This window comes from Octopus sinensis, linkage group LG9 (genome assembly GCF_006345805.1).
Source record: "Octopus sinensis linkage group LG9, ASM634580v1, whole genome shotgun sequence".
Classification (NCBI taxonomy): Eukaryota; Metazoa; Mollusca; class Cephalopoda; order Octopoda; family Octopodidae; genus Octopus; species Octopus sinensis.
In genome coordinates this window covers 59,524,508-59,540,044 of record NC_043005.1, presented here as the reverse complement: position 1 = coordinate 59,540,044, position 15,537 = coordinate 59,524,508, and the positions used below count along the sequence as shown (strand labels likewise).

Here is a 15,537-nt window from a genome sequence, read left to right as displayed (position 1 = left end):
AAGTAGACATTTTAAAATATAGGAAATCACTGTGATACAGGCCTATTTTTTAAATGTCTTCTTTGAAAATTGCATTCGGTGGATTAGTAATATTTTGGTAGAAATGACTGATGTGTCCCTCTTAGCGTTTGCATGTATATATAATGCCTCCTGCATGTATGTATAATTATGCCCTCTATATATAAATATATAAGTATATATAGTATATATATGTATGTATGTATATGTATATATATATATATATATATATATATATAATATATATATATATATATATATATATAATATATATATATATATATATATATATATATATATATATATATTCCAACATACGCTTCAATTTGTTATCTTAAGTTACATCCTCCGAACAATAACCCCATACAGTAAACTATAAGTGGTGATTGCACCAAGTATTTTTCATTGTTCAATGTTTTTATTCAACATCTTTTGTAGTTCTTGCCTTACGTAACTTCACATTTGTCTCATTTCCTAAATTATTTATTTGAAATCAGTAAAACGTGAATATGACACATTCTGTGCAGGTTTTTTACACAGTTCTATATCTCGTCGATGTATTGCTTCTGAATTTCTAAACCTTTTGTAAATACAATCACTCAGCTGAAATGAAAATGTGTTAGATCTTGTAAAAAAAAACAACAAAAAAAAAGTCTACCCATCTTTTCCAAAAAAAGAAGTCACCTCTTCCCTTTTTATGGAAAACGATGCTTTACCGAAGTACACCAATTCAATAGAAATGTTGAAAAACCCTGAAATTCTTAATTATCTGTCCACCACAAGACAATGCCATGGGAAGTTTTCTATCAACACTGCTGAACGAAAGTCGAACAACGAAATAAAAAAAAACATTACTAAGATATTTCAAAAGAATTTTTTAATGATTTGTTAGATTTTGTTAAAGCCATTCATAAATTTGGCAAAATAAATAGCCCACCTTCAACCTATTCAAAAGCTCTAATCTCGATCTAACAAAGAATAGCAACATTTTTAACATTTGAAGCAAAAGTTTTGAAAGTTTAAAATGTCCAACGCAAAACAAGATCTTTCGAATAAGCATTGCTCAACCCAGTCATGACTGCAAATACAAAACTAAAATGAATATGACCCATAGCACCGACAAGATTTTGATTCAAAGAGATTTCTCAAAGCATTTTTTAAAATTTCTAAACGAAAAAAAAACATATGCAATTACATGAAATTAATGGGTTTTAGTAAGTTATCTAATATACGAAGCACTTGTTACACCACCCTCCATTAGATCAGTTTAGAAGTTAAGTGGAAAGATTATACCGCTAAGTATGGATAGAAATGTAGAATGATGAGCATTATGTAAACCTTACATTAAACGCAAGGACCACAATATGATTTGGCAAGTAATACAACTTGTACATGAACAAATCTTGCTAGAGCCAAAACTGTATTATCTCGATAAACATATTTTAGACGAGATTACTTAGTACTATATAATAAGAGTACATCTGTTATCAATTGATTCAACAATATATCTAATAACCAGTTATAATTTTAGCCAATATGTGAGAACTGAATTTGACTAAGCGATAACCAAATCATAGCTCTGTGGATATGAGATTTCGTCAAAAATCATATCTCAGTCAGTTATCTGTGTATCAAAATACGCATACACATGAGAAAATCATTACTTGCTAACGATAGCAGTTGCTGAGCAAACAAGAATTGATGAGTCACTTAATGTAGCGATCAGTAGCCTAAAGTTTGCGTATACATTTTGCTTTTCGCTAACAATGAGTTTAGGAACATAAAATGTGGTCTACGTCTAAATGCTGTTCTCTTCGTTACATGACATACGAATGCATAGCACATAGATTCAGAAAGTATTTCTTCAAATAATTTTGGCATATAAGCCTAAAAATTATAGCCGAAATAAATTTATTATATTCTTTATTACATTTCTAGATATAAGCAATCTTAAATATATACTGCTATTTTAAGAAACCAAATAAAAGTTACAATATTTACGCTTATATGCAGTGTGTGTGTATGCGGTTGAGTGTGTCTATGTAAGTGTGTTTGTGTGTATGCGTGCGTATGTGCATATGCATATAGATGTGTGCATGCATATGTATGTGTGTGTGTTTGTGTTTTAGTGACACCTTGTCTTGAGATCAGGTGAAATATGTAAATGAGAATTAGCGTTATGCAGACGATTTTAGTTGTTTCCAATCTGTGAAAACGTGTCTGTTCATGGTAAAATATTATCCTGCTTGGAAACAGATGAGTGCTGGCGGCAGGAAAATATGCCTTAACGAATTCCGTCTGATCCATGCAAGCATGGAAGAAATGGACGTTAAAATGATTATGATAATATTGAGAGTTGAGAACATCGGTGGTATAGGGAGGAAAAATGTTAACAGAAAGAACACAATGTGACCAGTGGTATGATTTTTTTGCAAGAAAGACGGGCAAACGTATTGTTAATAACCTAGAACATACTCTGTATTTGCATGTGTTTATGTATGAATCTATATGTGTGCGTGCGTATTTGGTGGAAATGTGCATGAGTGGATATAGTGCGTAGTAAAATGTCCAGCACATACAAAAATTAATTACACATCCAAATGATTTATTGCCATCACATGACCTCGTTTCATTTCTGTTGAAACTGAAGCCATGTTGCCTATTATTATCGCAAATAAATCATGAACCCACAATTGAAATTGTCTAATTGCTTCATATCTCATCTTCTCTCCTAATTAGAATTACCTTATTAAATATTAAATATTGTAAAAGGACATTTCTGCAGTTTCACCTCACAAGATATACAGAAATATTTGCTAATAAAGACTTTAAAATAAGAAATTGCCCATGGTGAAACACAGTCCTGTGAAACCAAACCAGAAACCAAGAGGCTGCAGGTTGAACTAGTTAACCACCAGCCATTTGTATATCATATATGTATTTAAGGTTTCATATATGTAATATACATGTGTGTATGTTGTGTGTAAGTGTGAGAGTGTGCGCTTGTTTGTATGCCCGTAGATAAGTATATATGAATGCATACGGATACAGATTTATACATACAATTTCAAATCTTTATTTTGGAAGTCTGAGTATGTTATCATTTCATCGTCTTCAGCGTGAACCTAATATTCATATCTTTGTCAGCCCAATTTTAAGAGTTTCGTACAGTGCGGCACATATTTAAATAGGGCTTAAAAGTTTTTGTTGTCTTTAATAGGAATGACATGTTTTGACTTTCTAATTCTTATGCAGAATATGACGCACTCTGTAAGTAACGTAAGGTAAGACTGGAACATACAACCTAGATGATCTGATTATAAGATTCTGTAACTTGGTTACAACAGATTCTTCACAATTTCTGATGGCTTATTACACTATGACTCAACACGTTGTTCCTACTAGATTTAATTTACATTTCAAAATTTATTTTTGCTAATTATCCACTAATATTAGAACAAAACTTGCTAGCTTCCACATAAAACTTTAAATATCAGTACTGATTATATGTAGTAGCTAACATGTAATGGAAAGAAACTAATTCTAATAATGCAGAAGATACGCATTAACGTGTGTTGTAAATAAAAAATATATGTATGCAACAGCTCATTTTTAATTCAGTAAAAAAGAGTTCAAAGGAAAATACAAACACCATTTAGGACAAATTCTACTACATCATTGGATAGCATTTAATAATATTTGTGTTGTAAAGGTGCCGATCATATCTGTTTATTTTTTAGCTATTAAATGAATGCAGATTTCATTAATCGAAATAATATTCACTGTTTTGATGACAGTAATATCAATAACTAAAACTTTGGAATATTTAATAATTCAAATTTTGAAAAATATTGAGAACCTTATAGATATTTTGAAATTGATAACACCATCTTAATTATAAAGACAGTGTTAAAATAGTCAATAAAATTTCTCGGATGATGTTTTAAAATATTTAATAACGAAGATTTGTTTTAACATGAATTAATATGAATTGTTTGCATATAATTCAATATTCAAATTGTGGACAAATTATTAAAATATATACAGTTTAATTTTACATCAAATAGACATTGATTAAGTTTCATCTCTTTAATCTCTGAACATGATACATATTTTGTCAATATTATATAATTTGGTTGTCTTATATCATATGAAGAAATTTAATATTATGTTTACAAATGGGTATGCGATAAAATAACTTCATATATTTATGCAGACAAACAAATATATAGCCACTTATGTACAAAATTTAAATTCTGACAATTCAATACCATATCCAAATGCTCATAATTTATAGTGTCATGAAGATCATTTCGAACGACATATTTCTCACTCTGCTCAGAAAAGCATACCAAAAGTTAGTGCACCTCGTTAATATAATAGTCTTCCGCTTAATAAAAACATTCAAACCGCCTAGTGTGAAATGTAGGAAACGACCGGTAAAAATGGCAATAAATCGTCAAGCATAATGTTTCTTGGTGGTTGTACGAGACGTTATGATAAATAGTAGCCATGTCTCTTTTGAAATCGATTCTACTGTTTTAAGGAAAATATATTGAATAACACGTCTGTTCCACGGTCGGCTTCGTTAGAGCTATCCACGGTTAAAACAACAGTAACCCTAACAACAATAATTTCGAGAAAATCAACAAGAACAGCGGATTCATCTATCTACGTCATGAATTCAAATCACACAGGGGTAGTTATCAAAATATGTACCAAGATTTCTGTAGCACAACAATTCTGCCAGACAAAGTTTTTTCAGGTATCTAAAATTTTTGGTTTGAACGAGTTATGAAAGATTATATATTAATTTAAAACAACTGTATTGACTTATAATGAAGCAACCCAAATCTATAGTTTTATATAAATGGGAAAAGACAAGGAATTTTCACCAATTATATTAGAAAATAATAAGAGAAAATAAGTACTTTACAGTAAAACGTTTTCTTTCCTAATATTTGGGAATCAAATCTCTTCGAGATTGCTCTACAATTTTTAAGCTACTGGAGAAAACATAATATCAGTAATATACTAACCATTATTAAGCTAAATTTATATACGTCGTACTGCAACTTGAAATAATATCTTGTCTTCTTTTTTATTTAACAAATTGTCATACCACGCAAATTACAAAACACAGTTCTTTTTTTTTTTATTAATGACCAGATTTGGTGTTTCACTTTTTATCAATGATCAGAATATATTTTTTTTTGGCATGCTCTATTGCCACAAAAGCCCCATAGATTTTTCTTGTGCATGCTAGAAATCCAAGAAATATGTCTACGCATTTTGTACTCATACTGAGCTAACCGTAAATATTCTGATATGATGTTAGCTGTAGTAGTATCAATTTATTGATACAATCTGTTTGAGTGAAAGGATATTTTTAATGATCATTTTTTGACTCAATGTACACTTAAGGCTGTTCTCTATACTGACAATACAATTGCCTCAATTGTTTTTCTTTAATAAACCTTGTTTTCACGAAAACCAGATAACCATGCTATCTCACATCTCGCTTGTCTCCCTGAAGAAAAAAACTAAATGGAAATTCTTTTCTAAAGATAAGTTTCGTTTTTTTTTCCTCAATTTCTTCCTCATTTTCTAAGAACTCTATATATAACTCTTCTCTCGTCATTTCCTTAAAAACTTCTTTCCCTTCCAGATAAATTTTGCTGTTACTTTTTGTAAATATAAAAAAGTCATTCATCTGCCGTCTTGCTATGTTCGCTTCCTGTATTTTGTCTGATGGAGGCCATCATTCAAAACGTCTTAATCTTCTGAACTCACAACCTGCTGATGTCAGCTTTACTTTTCATCTTTCCGAAATCAACAAAATAATATACCACTAAAGTACTATGTTCCATGCTATCGACAAACACAATCATTAAAATTGACAGACTTGCGCCAAATTTTAACTCGGGTTTTGTTTGAACTCCTGGAGTCTTGCATGCGTAGCGTGCCTGCTACTTGTAGCCCACGGAACTATGCTTTCTAGTACTTTTCAGATGATTCTAGCTGTGCTAAGAAGCCAAGCCTTTTGCAACAGCTCCACTGGGCACTATAACCATTTCCTTTATATTCTTCTTGATGCTTTCTGATACTTCCCCAAGGACACAGCAATAATTAGCGCTATACTCTTTTACTTGTTTCAGTCATTTGACTGCGGCCATGCTGGAGCACCGCCTTTAGTCGACCAAATCGACCCCGGGACTTATTCTTTGTATGCCCAGTTCTTATTCTATCGGTCTCTTTTGCCGAACCGCTAAGTGACAGAGAAGTAAACACACCAGCATCGGTTGTCAAGCAATGCTAGAGGGACAAACACAGACAAACATACAAACACACATACATATATATATATATATATATATATATATATATATATATATATATATATATATATACATATATACGACAGGATTCTTTCAGTTTCCGTCTACCAAATTCACTCACAAGGCTTTGGTCGGCCCGAGGCTATAGCAGAATACACTTGCCCAAGGTGCCACGCAGTGGGACTGAACCCGGAACCATGTGGTTGGTTAGCAAGCTACTTACCACACAGCCACTCCTACCTTTTTCCCACAATCGAGCTATCTCGTATTTAATAGGGTTGTATATATATATTCTCTTGCCTTCCATTGTCACTATTCGTATGCCACTGGGGAGCACATCTGGTGTACCTTGTCCACAACTATTAGATTCGGCTTGTTTTGCTTAAGCACATGGTCTGTTTGGATTGAGAAATCCTACAGGATTTTGCGGGTCTCTCACTCATACTACGTCTTGCCTCTCAGCACGTTCGCTATCTCATCGTGTCGCCACAACCTACACCGGTCCTGGGCAACTTGGGGGCAGTCTTTCACAATATGGACAACGATTTCCTCAAATCTATTACAAACTTGGTACAATGGAGATACTTCAGTTTTGGCTATACGAAATTGACGTGTAGCTCCTTGTTGTATATCGCATCTTCATGTGTTTCTCGTTCTTTTCCTTTTTCTTGCTTTCAATACGCCTTAAACTCTAACTGCCACTAAAAAAAGTTTCATCACTTTGGGTTAGATATCTCAGCAAGTTTATGCACGCAGTTTTCCCACGTGTCAGTCTCCCTCTCTCATTTGTTCTCTTCGTGTTATACGCAGTCATTGCCTGCGTACAACTCATGGAGCTTTCTTGTCTTCCGGTCCAACTTATTAAGCTCATCCACTATTCACTTCTCAATTACATCTCTATACCGATCCCTGCGAGTGTGCGCGACTTTATTGACAAAACTGTTTCTGGCATTCCCCCTTTGAATCCAATATCATTTACAATCGCCGCAGACACTCTTTCGTTCTTGTCTTTCATATCATATACATAATTCCATCTAATTCAAGTATATCCAAGTATTTATATCCGGATTCAAATTCAATTGTTTTCATCATTTCACCATTTCGTTCTGTTCCGACAAATTTTTTGTCATCTCATCAGCACGACAGCAAACTTTTGAAAGTCCAAACTCTATCTTGATATCAATTGCACAGACTGCTCAAATCTGCCTCAATTTTTGCGAACAACTCTAAATCATCTATATATAATAGGTGATTAAGTTTTCCTTTACCACTTCCTGGATCATACCCCAACTCTTTCTTCCGGAGTAATTTACTCAAGAGCAGCATACACTGTCCTGATTTTTTCTTCTCCTAACACCTGATTACCTGCTGTTAATTTAGTTCCTCAACATTTCATACTGTTCTATAAAAGGTTTCTCGTGTTTTCTGGTACTCCATAGGTCTTGTATCATGCCATATGCTTTAGGACAATCAATCCATGTCGCTCAAATTTAGCTCACAAATTTGAGCATGACATAGATTGCCTTCTCTTGCAGTTTCTGATGAGTTGCCTATCAATTAATAATTGATCTTTCGCTCCCCAGATTCCCTCTCGACAACCGTTTTTGTTCACTAGGTAGCAGCCCACTTTTTCTGATTATCCATATAGTCAACGACTAAACCAGCTGAAAATAATTCCCACATTAGAGGAAGATAGATACGTTATTTGTACAAAGTTAAAAAGAATGTTACCCTTTCCAAAATCCTTGAAACATAACAATGTCTCCCCTTTGTCATTCAGTTGGGTACTGAGCCTCTCTGCAAGCACTTATCCAGATATTCTGCTATCCTTATCCTTCCATGGAATCCTCCATTTCTTCATCCATAACCTTGGACACCATTCGGCTCTGGGACCTTCCTCTTTGGAATTTTACTTATCTGTCTTTTTGCCTTTTCTGTATGATTGTATATGTTGACTTCATCGCGTATATATCTTAACCTATCTTGGATTTCATGCAGCAACTCCGCATTGTCGTTATGCCATAAAGGTTTATCCCTAATACACCTCCCACAAAAAGGCTCTAGTTTCGTCTGTAACATGTACCAATGTTAAGTGTAACTGCCTATCTAGTTTCTCAAGCAGACTTTTCTAATTGGCTCGAGTAGTTTGCTCCGCTTGAATAAAATTGTTTCTATAGTCATATCTTTCCCATTTTACCACGATTGCTAATGCTCTTTGTTTAAATTCTTCCAATATATCATCATATCGTCTATCTTTTTCTTTTATATATTCTTTCCAGTTTCATACAAGTTTTCACTTTGCAATTCCTCTCTTTTTCAATCTATCAACTTGTGCCAAATATTTTATTACTTTATCTCTCACAAATTCGTCTACGCTCTGTTCTTTATGGACTGTTTGTTAACATATTTTATATCCAGCTCTTTCTGCGGCAAACTTTGTTCCAGCCCTGATAATCTTGTTGGTTTCAGTTACGTTTCCTATCTGAAATGATCACTTTTTCGGCTTCTACTTTGATTTTTCGTATTCTAGGCACAAGGCCCGAAATTTGGCGGTAGGAGCCAGTCGATTAGATCCATTCGAGTACGCAACTGGTATTAAATTTATGGACCCCGAAAGGATGAAAGGCAAATTCGACCTCGGCGGTATTTGAACTCAGAACGTAAAGACAGACGAAATAGCGTTAAGCATTTCGCCCGGTGTGCCTTCGTTTCTGCCAGCTCACCGCCTTTCGGCTTCTACTTTTAACTTGTGCCCGTCAACTTACTTCAGATTGTGGTGTGGGGTTGATCCTGGTCTTCTCTAATATATTGCACATCATCCTTGTTATATCTTGCTGATCGTATCCCTGCAATATAGCTCGTTACTTCTGCTTTATTTGCTGATAATGCATTTACACCTTGACATCATTTATTCATCTGTCCTCATTAGGTACATTAACTTCTGGTGCAGTACTGTTTTCTCTTTTCCTTTTTACTTTTTAATTTCCATTATTATTATTATTATTATTAGTAGTAGTAGTAGTAGTAGTAGTAGTAGTAGTAGTAGTAGTATCATTATTATTATTATTGAGTGAGAGAGCAGTGCATGCCATCAAAGTGACACTGGGGTAGAATATACGAAGCCCAATATACCCATCATGACTACCCGTCTGATAAGGGTACACCAGGTACATGCATCACAACCATATGTGCGCGACATGGTGATCTCATATCAAGATAAACAGCACATGACCTTGCAGGTGGGGCCCAGTTAGAATTTTCTTCAGGTCGAGTAGCCCATCCCGCTCAAAAGGTTTCCTGAATAAGGGTTGTTTAAGGATGTTGAAAGAACCACCCATGTTTCCAGAGGTGAATTATTCAAACCCCAAAGAATCCCTCTCAACACATGGCTATGATGCTCCCCCACTACTTCTGCTCGTGATCAGAGATGCACATATCATCAGCCACTAAGGGACATGCTCAACTGGTTAAGGTCAAACAACTGACAAGCAAATCTGTGGTATTGAGCAGAATATTTGCTGTAGCCCATCTTTTATACCAAGACAAAACAATGTACATGATAACACTTCCAATCAGTTAAGATCAGAAGCCATGAGAGCCACTGCCTGGTACTGCATCAGAGCAGAATATTTGCTGTAGCCCATCTTTTATACCAAGACAAAACAATGTACATGATAATACTTCCAATCAGTTAAGATCAGAAGCCATGAGAGCCACTGCCTGGTACTGCATCAGGGCATTATTATTATTATTATTATTATTATTATTATTATTATTATTATTATTATTATTATTATTATCATCATTATGTCCTTATCAGAGGTTTTGTTGGAGTTCCTGGAGTCTTGCCTATGTAGCGTGCTTACTACTTGCAGCCTACGGCACCATGCTATTCGCTCTCTTCAGCTATCTAATACTTTCCTGATTATTCTGGCCGTGCCAAGGAGGCAAACCATTTGTTACAGTTCTATTGGGCACTCTATTCCAGCGGAGACACTTGCTCATTCTGAAAGTTGAATCTCCAGTTCGTGACCTAAGCTTGGACACAGCAATTATTGGGACTATCTTTACCTCCATTATTTTACAAGTCTAGGGCATTCGTTCGTAATATGGGCAATAGTTTTGTCCTCTCTATTTTAGAGGCTGACCCTCCAATTCGTTTACAAAGCTGGGTCTTGCGCTGCCAGTATAATGCTCTTGGTCTCTTTTTCCATGTGGCAGACTTATTCTGCGATCTCTTGGCGGATGTTTATCACATTTCGACGCTGAACGGGAGATTTGTGAATGTTGTGAACTGTGGTGCGGCTGTACTGCTATGAAATGACCCGAACAAGGAGGACGAAATATATAATATTTCGACCCGTAACTCTCCTAAACGCAGACTACAATGTTTCGGTTAAGGTTTTGGCAACGTGGTTGGCGCTTGTCGTAGATAAACTGATCGGGAACGCGCAAGCATGCGGTATCCCAAACAGATTTATACACGACAACACCTCCACCATACGCCTTACATCATAGAGAGGGTTGATAAGAACCAGGCATTAAAAGATTTTGAAAGGGGCGATCACCATTTATTGAAGTCTGTCCTCGCGTCGGCCAGTTTCGGTCCCGTTTCCAAAAGGCAGGGTCACAGCAATATACAGTGTTCAAAGCGTTCGGACCATCGAGGTTGCCCACCCTCCTTTCCTTAACTCATGTCAGACTATTGTAACCTATTTAATTAATGTAATTTAATATATTATTTCACTGTCATTTATCATCCTTAGAAACAGAGAATGAGAGAAAAAATTACGGATAAAAATAATAGCCCAATTAATCGGGTAATGTGTTCTGAATAAAATATAATTACCAGTTAGATATTACAATTAGTCTAGTTGATTTAGAATCGTAATTAAAGTAACAGATATATCACTAATACTGATCAGTGTGTGTACATAAAATGGATTCACAGAGGATATAACGAACTCGATCATGATAGATCGTTAGCTACTACACACATTTTTTTCTCTCCTTGTTTTTTTTCTGTGTATCTTTCTGTGGAAGAGCGTAGGCTCGAAACGTAAAAGATTTTTTCTATTCCTGAGCGCTATACTAACACATCTGTTTGTTTGTACACCACCTGCCTTCGTCTTTTGTTTATTTTCGTAAACTTTCCCTTTATATATATATATATATTATATATATATATATATAATATATATATATATATATATAGATATATATATATAATATATATATATTATATATTATATATATATATATATATATATATATATTATATATATATATATATATATATATTATATAGGGAGAGAGGGGGAGGGACAGACTGATAGATAGATAGATAGATATATAGATAGATAGATAGATAGATGATAGATAGATAGATAGATAGATAGATAGATAGATAGATAGATAGATAGATAGATAGATAGATAGATAGACAGACAAATAGATAGATATAATTTCAAATTAGAGAGCAAGCCCAGCTAGAAATAATAGAAGTGTATTAGAAAGTATAGCGAAACCTGAAAGCTATAGGTAAATGTGGAAGGTACAAAAGCTGAGTACACAGCACATGCCTTTAAGAAATTGGTAGGTAGAAATCCAACTGACACTAAGTGATGTATACATGCAAAATTTATAATGGGAATAAAAACATTTAAAAAATATGTTCGAGAAATGTGTTAACGTTGTAAGATTATATAAATGAAATTAGTGATATGACTCTGTAGGACTCGGAAATAGCCAATAGATCTTCATTATCTTAAAATTTAATCGAAAAAGCACTATCCTCTAAAGAACACATAAACGATACAATACACTTAATGTGAATTTTATCTTTCTATCATCCTTTTATATTATTCTAAATTGATAATGTTAAAGTGACCCTATGTTTTATATTTTTTCCATGTTTGTTCTATCATAAGCAATACCCACAAGCTGATGAGGAGGTTTGACCTTTTTGATCAACTTTGATAATTTTTTTCCTTTCAATTCTGCTTAATCTTTGATTAACTGTGACGAATCACAAGTAACGCCCAAAATTCTATTGGAACGTCGTTTTCATTGGTGTGAAATGGTAAATATCTCTAGATCAGTGAGGAAGAACGTCAGAAACAGGAATGCAGCACCTAAAGAAGTATCTACATTCTAATGTAGATCAAAAACTTCATATTCATAGATATTAAGAATGATTTTAAATAATAACTTATAAACATTTAAAAATCCTAGCAAATCAGCCTGTGGGATGCAGAAGTGTATGTTGCGATGCATTAATAAAGCATTTGAATTTTCATCCGTATGTTATCAATCGTCATTATAATATTTATCTTAAGCTGAAAGGAGTTCCACCTGTATAACCGTCCGTCGGATGACACTGGCAGATGAGATTGACAGGTGGTAGTCAACAATGAGAAGTACAAGAGCTTTTACGACCGCATTCTGAGGCTTTTGTGTATGTATATAGGTATATATGTATATATATATATATATATATATATATATATATATATATATATATATATATATATATTGTTTCAGTCGTTTGACTGCGGCCATGCTGGAGCACCCACTTTAGTCGAACACATTGACCCTAGGACATATTCCGTGTACGCCTAGTATTTATTCTATCGGTCTCTTTTGCCAAACCATTAAGTTACGGGGACATAAACACACCAGCATCGATTGTCAAGAATTATACATATAAAAATAGATAAGTGGTACAAGAAGGCACCAATATTTACTGGAAGATAGCAATCCATACATATACGACGCTATTGTATAGCTTCAGTGCGTATTTACTAACAAAGACGTGTGTGTATGTGTGTTTTCATCTGACTATGTGATATAAAATATATCACATAGTCAGATGAAAACTTATCCCCTTCCTTTAGGAAAATAATTGACTGACACCCAACAAGGTTTCCGACCAGGAAGTAGAGGCCTAACTCAGCTCTTACAACATTATGACTTGGTGTTGAAACAGCTGCTCAACTACTCAAATGTTGAAGTGATATATATCTCAACTTTGCAAAGGCCTTCGATAAAATCGATCATGGATTGATATGTCACAAACTGCGTGAGCTCGGGAAACTGGGAGAATGGCTGCATGACTTTGTGAATGATGGAAGTCAGGTGGCAGTAGCCAGTGGGGCCACCTCCAATAACACGCAAATAGTGTTCGGGACCAGGACTGTTCATAATGGCCTTCTCAGATATTCTCTTAGCAACACAGAGAGCCATGACCACAAGTTATTCACATGACACAAAAGTCTCACGGGTGATACAGAAACCTGAAGGCACTATGCACCTGCAATGTGAGTTGGATGAAATATACAAGTAGCTGAAAAGAATAGCATGCAGTTTAATGCTGAAAAGATTCAAGCCTTGTACTATCAGCATGCAAAACTAAATGCAATACCAATTGAAACACTGAACCTGGAGGGATTGTAATCCCAGACACAGTCAGTGCGAGACCTGGGCATCTACATGAGTAATGATGCATCCTTCCATGTGCATGTTGCTAATTTGGCAATGAAATGGATGCGGCTGACCGGATGGATTCTTAACACTTTTAGAACAAGAGATCGGGAAACCATGATGGTCCTCTGGAGGACACTTGTCTTAAGCAACTTTGACTATTGCTCCCAGCTATGTTCACCAACCAGTGTGAAATTAATTGCAGAATTTGAGGCAATCCAATGAAGCTACACGAAGACGCTTATATTCAGTAGCTTATATTCAGCATATAAGCTACTGAGAAAGACCCAAGAGATTAAGACTCTATTCCTGAGAGCGTAGACGAGAAAAATGTGCCATAATATACATCTGGAAAATCCTGGAGGGACTTCTTTCAAACTTTGGTATCGTGAGTTACACTAATACTAGAACATGGGGCTGCTACATGTATATATAATAGTAGGGAATATAATTCCAAAACTTTCAGGGAAAATTTCAATTTAACAATTTCAAATCAAATTTCACAATATATGATATATATATATATAATTTAAAGAAAAAATCTATTAAACAATTCAATAATGAAAGATGTTATTCACACCATCTTATTCTAAAAGTGCAATAAATAGTAAATATTTTTAAAAAGACTACGCGCGTTTCCTGTCTAAATTTACAAATAGATTATAATAATAAAATCAATTCGATTTAAAATTAAATTGATCTTAAATTAATTCTATTTTAAAAATATAGTCACTCTTCAGGTCTAATATGATAAATAATAAAGAAAATAATAGAATAAATGTACTTATCTTAACTTATACAGATTATCAAATAAAAATATAAAAAGACGTGTATTAACTATAAATAAGCGAAAATCATTTCACAAAATTTCTTAAAATAAAAACATAACTCATCATATCGAAGGATTTTCGTTAACCAAAAATTTAAACGTAATACGTAGAATTTCGCGTTTATAAAAAATATATCGCGTGAAAATATGGCATAAATAGAATTTATAGACGAAATAGATAAAAATATGTATTTAAGCTATTAAAATTACAAATACATTTTAGCTGCGAGAATAAGAAAAAAATTAACTTTAATATGCCATTTACTGAAAAAATTGTAAAGTCTAAATGATTTTAATACTAAATACGTAAAATACATAATATAGTAAACATAAATTAAGCTAATATCTATAATTTAATCTATTTTCATCAATTTATTTATTTATTTTATAAACATCTAATTTTCATCTTATTCTAATTATGTAATATACACTATATAATCTCGTGCTAAATTATACACATTTTACTACTACAAATTATAACTACAACAATTTGTAAAATAAAACAGGATTTATATATACACAAATTAGCTAAACTGATTATATAAGTAATTTAATTTATGACTACATTTAATTTTTCGTTTGTCTAGAAAACTATCAATTTTTTATTATTAGTTAATAATATCGCCTTAAATTCGTTAGTACATAATAAACAATAATTACTACCTATTCAATATGATTTTGCCATACAAACTATCTCCCAATTTAAATTGAACTTAATATTTTTAGATTTTAGTTCCCTTATAGTTAATACACGTATTTTTATATATTTATTTGATAATCGGTATAAGTTATGTACATTTATTCTATTATTTTTTATTATTTTTTTTATTTCAGAGCTGAATAGTGACTATATTTTTTTAATACAATGAA

At 33.5% G+C, this 15,537-nt stretch overlaps 1 protein-coding gene across 1 annotated transcript in view; it reads right to left on the bottom strand.

The window, feature by feature from the left end:
- Positions 1-15,537, bottom strand: part of LOC115215434 (cilia- and flagella-associated protein 65-like) — a 1,408,515-nt gene that overhangs the window by 71,674 nt on the left and 1,321,304 nt on the right. The window lies entirely within an intron of this gene.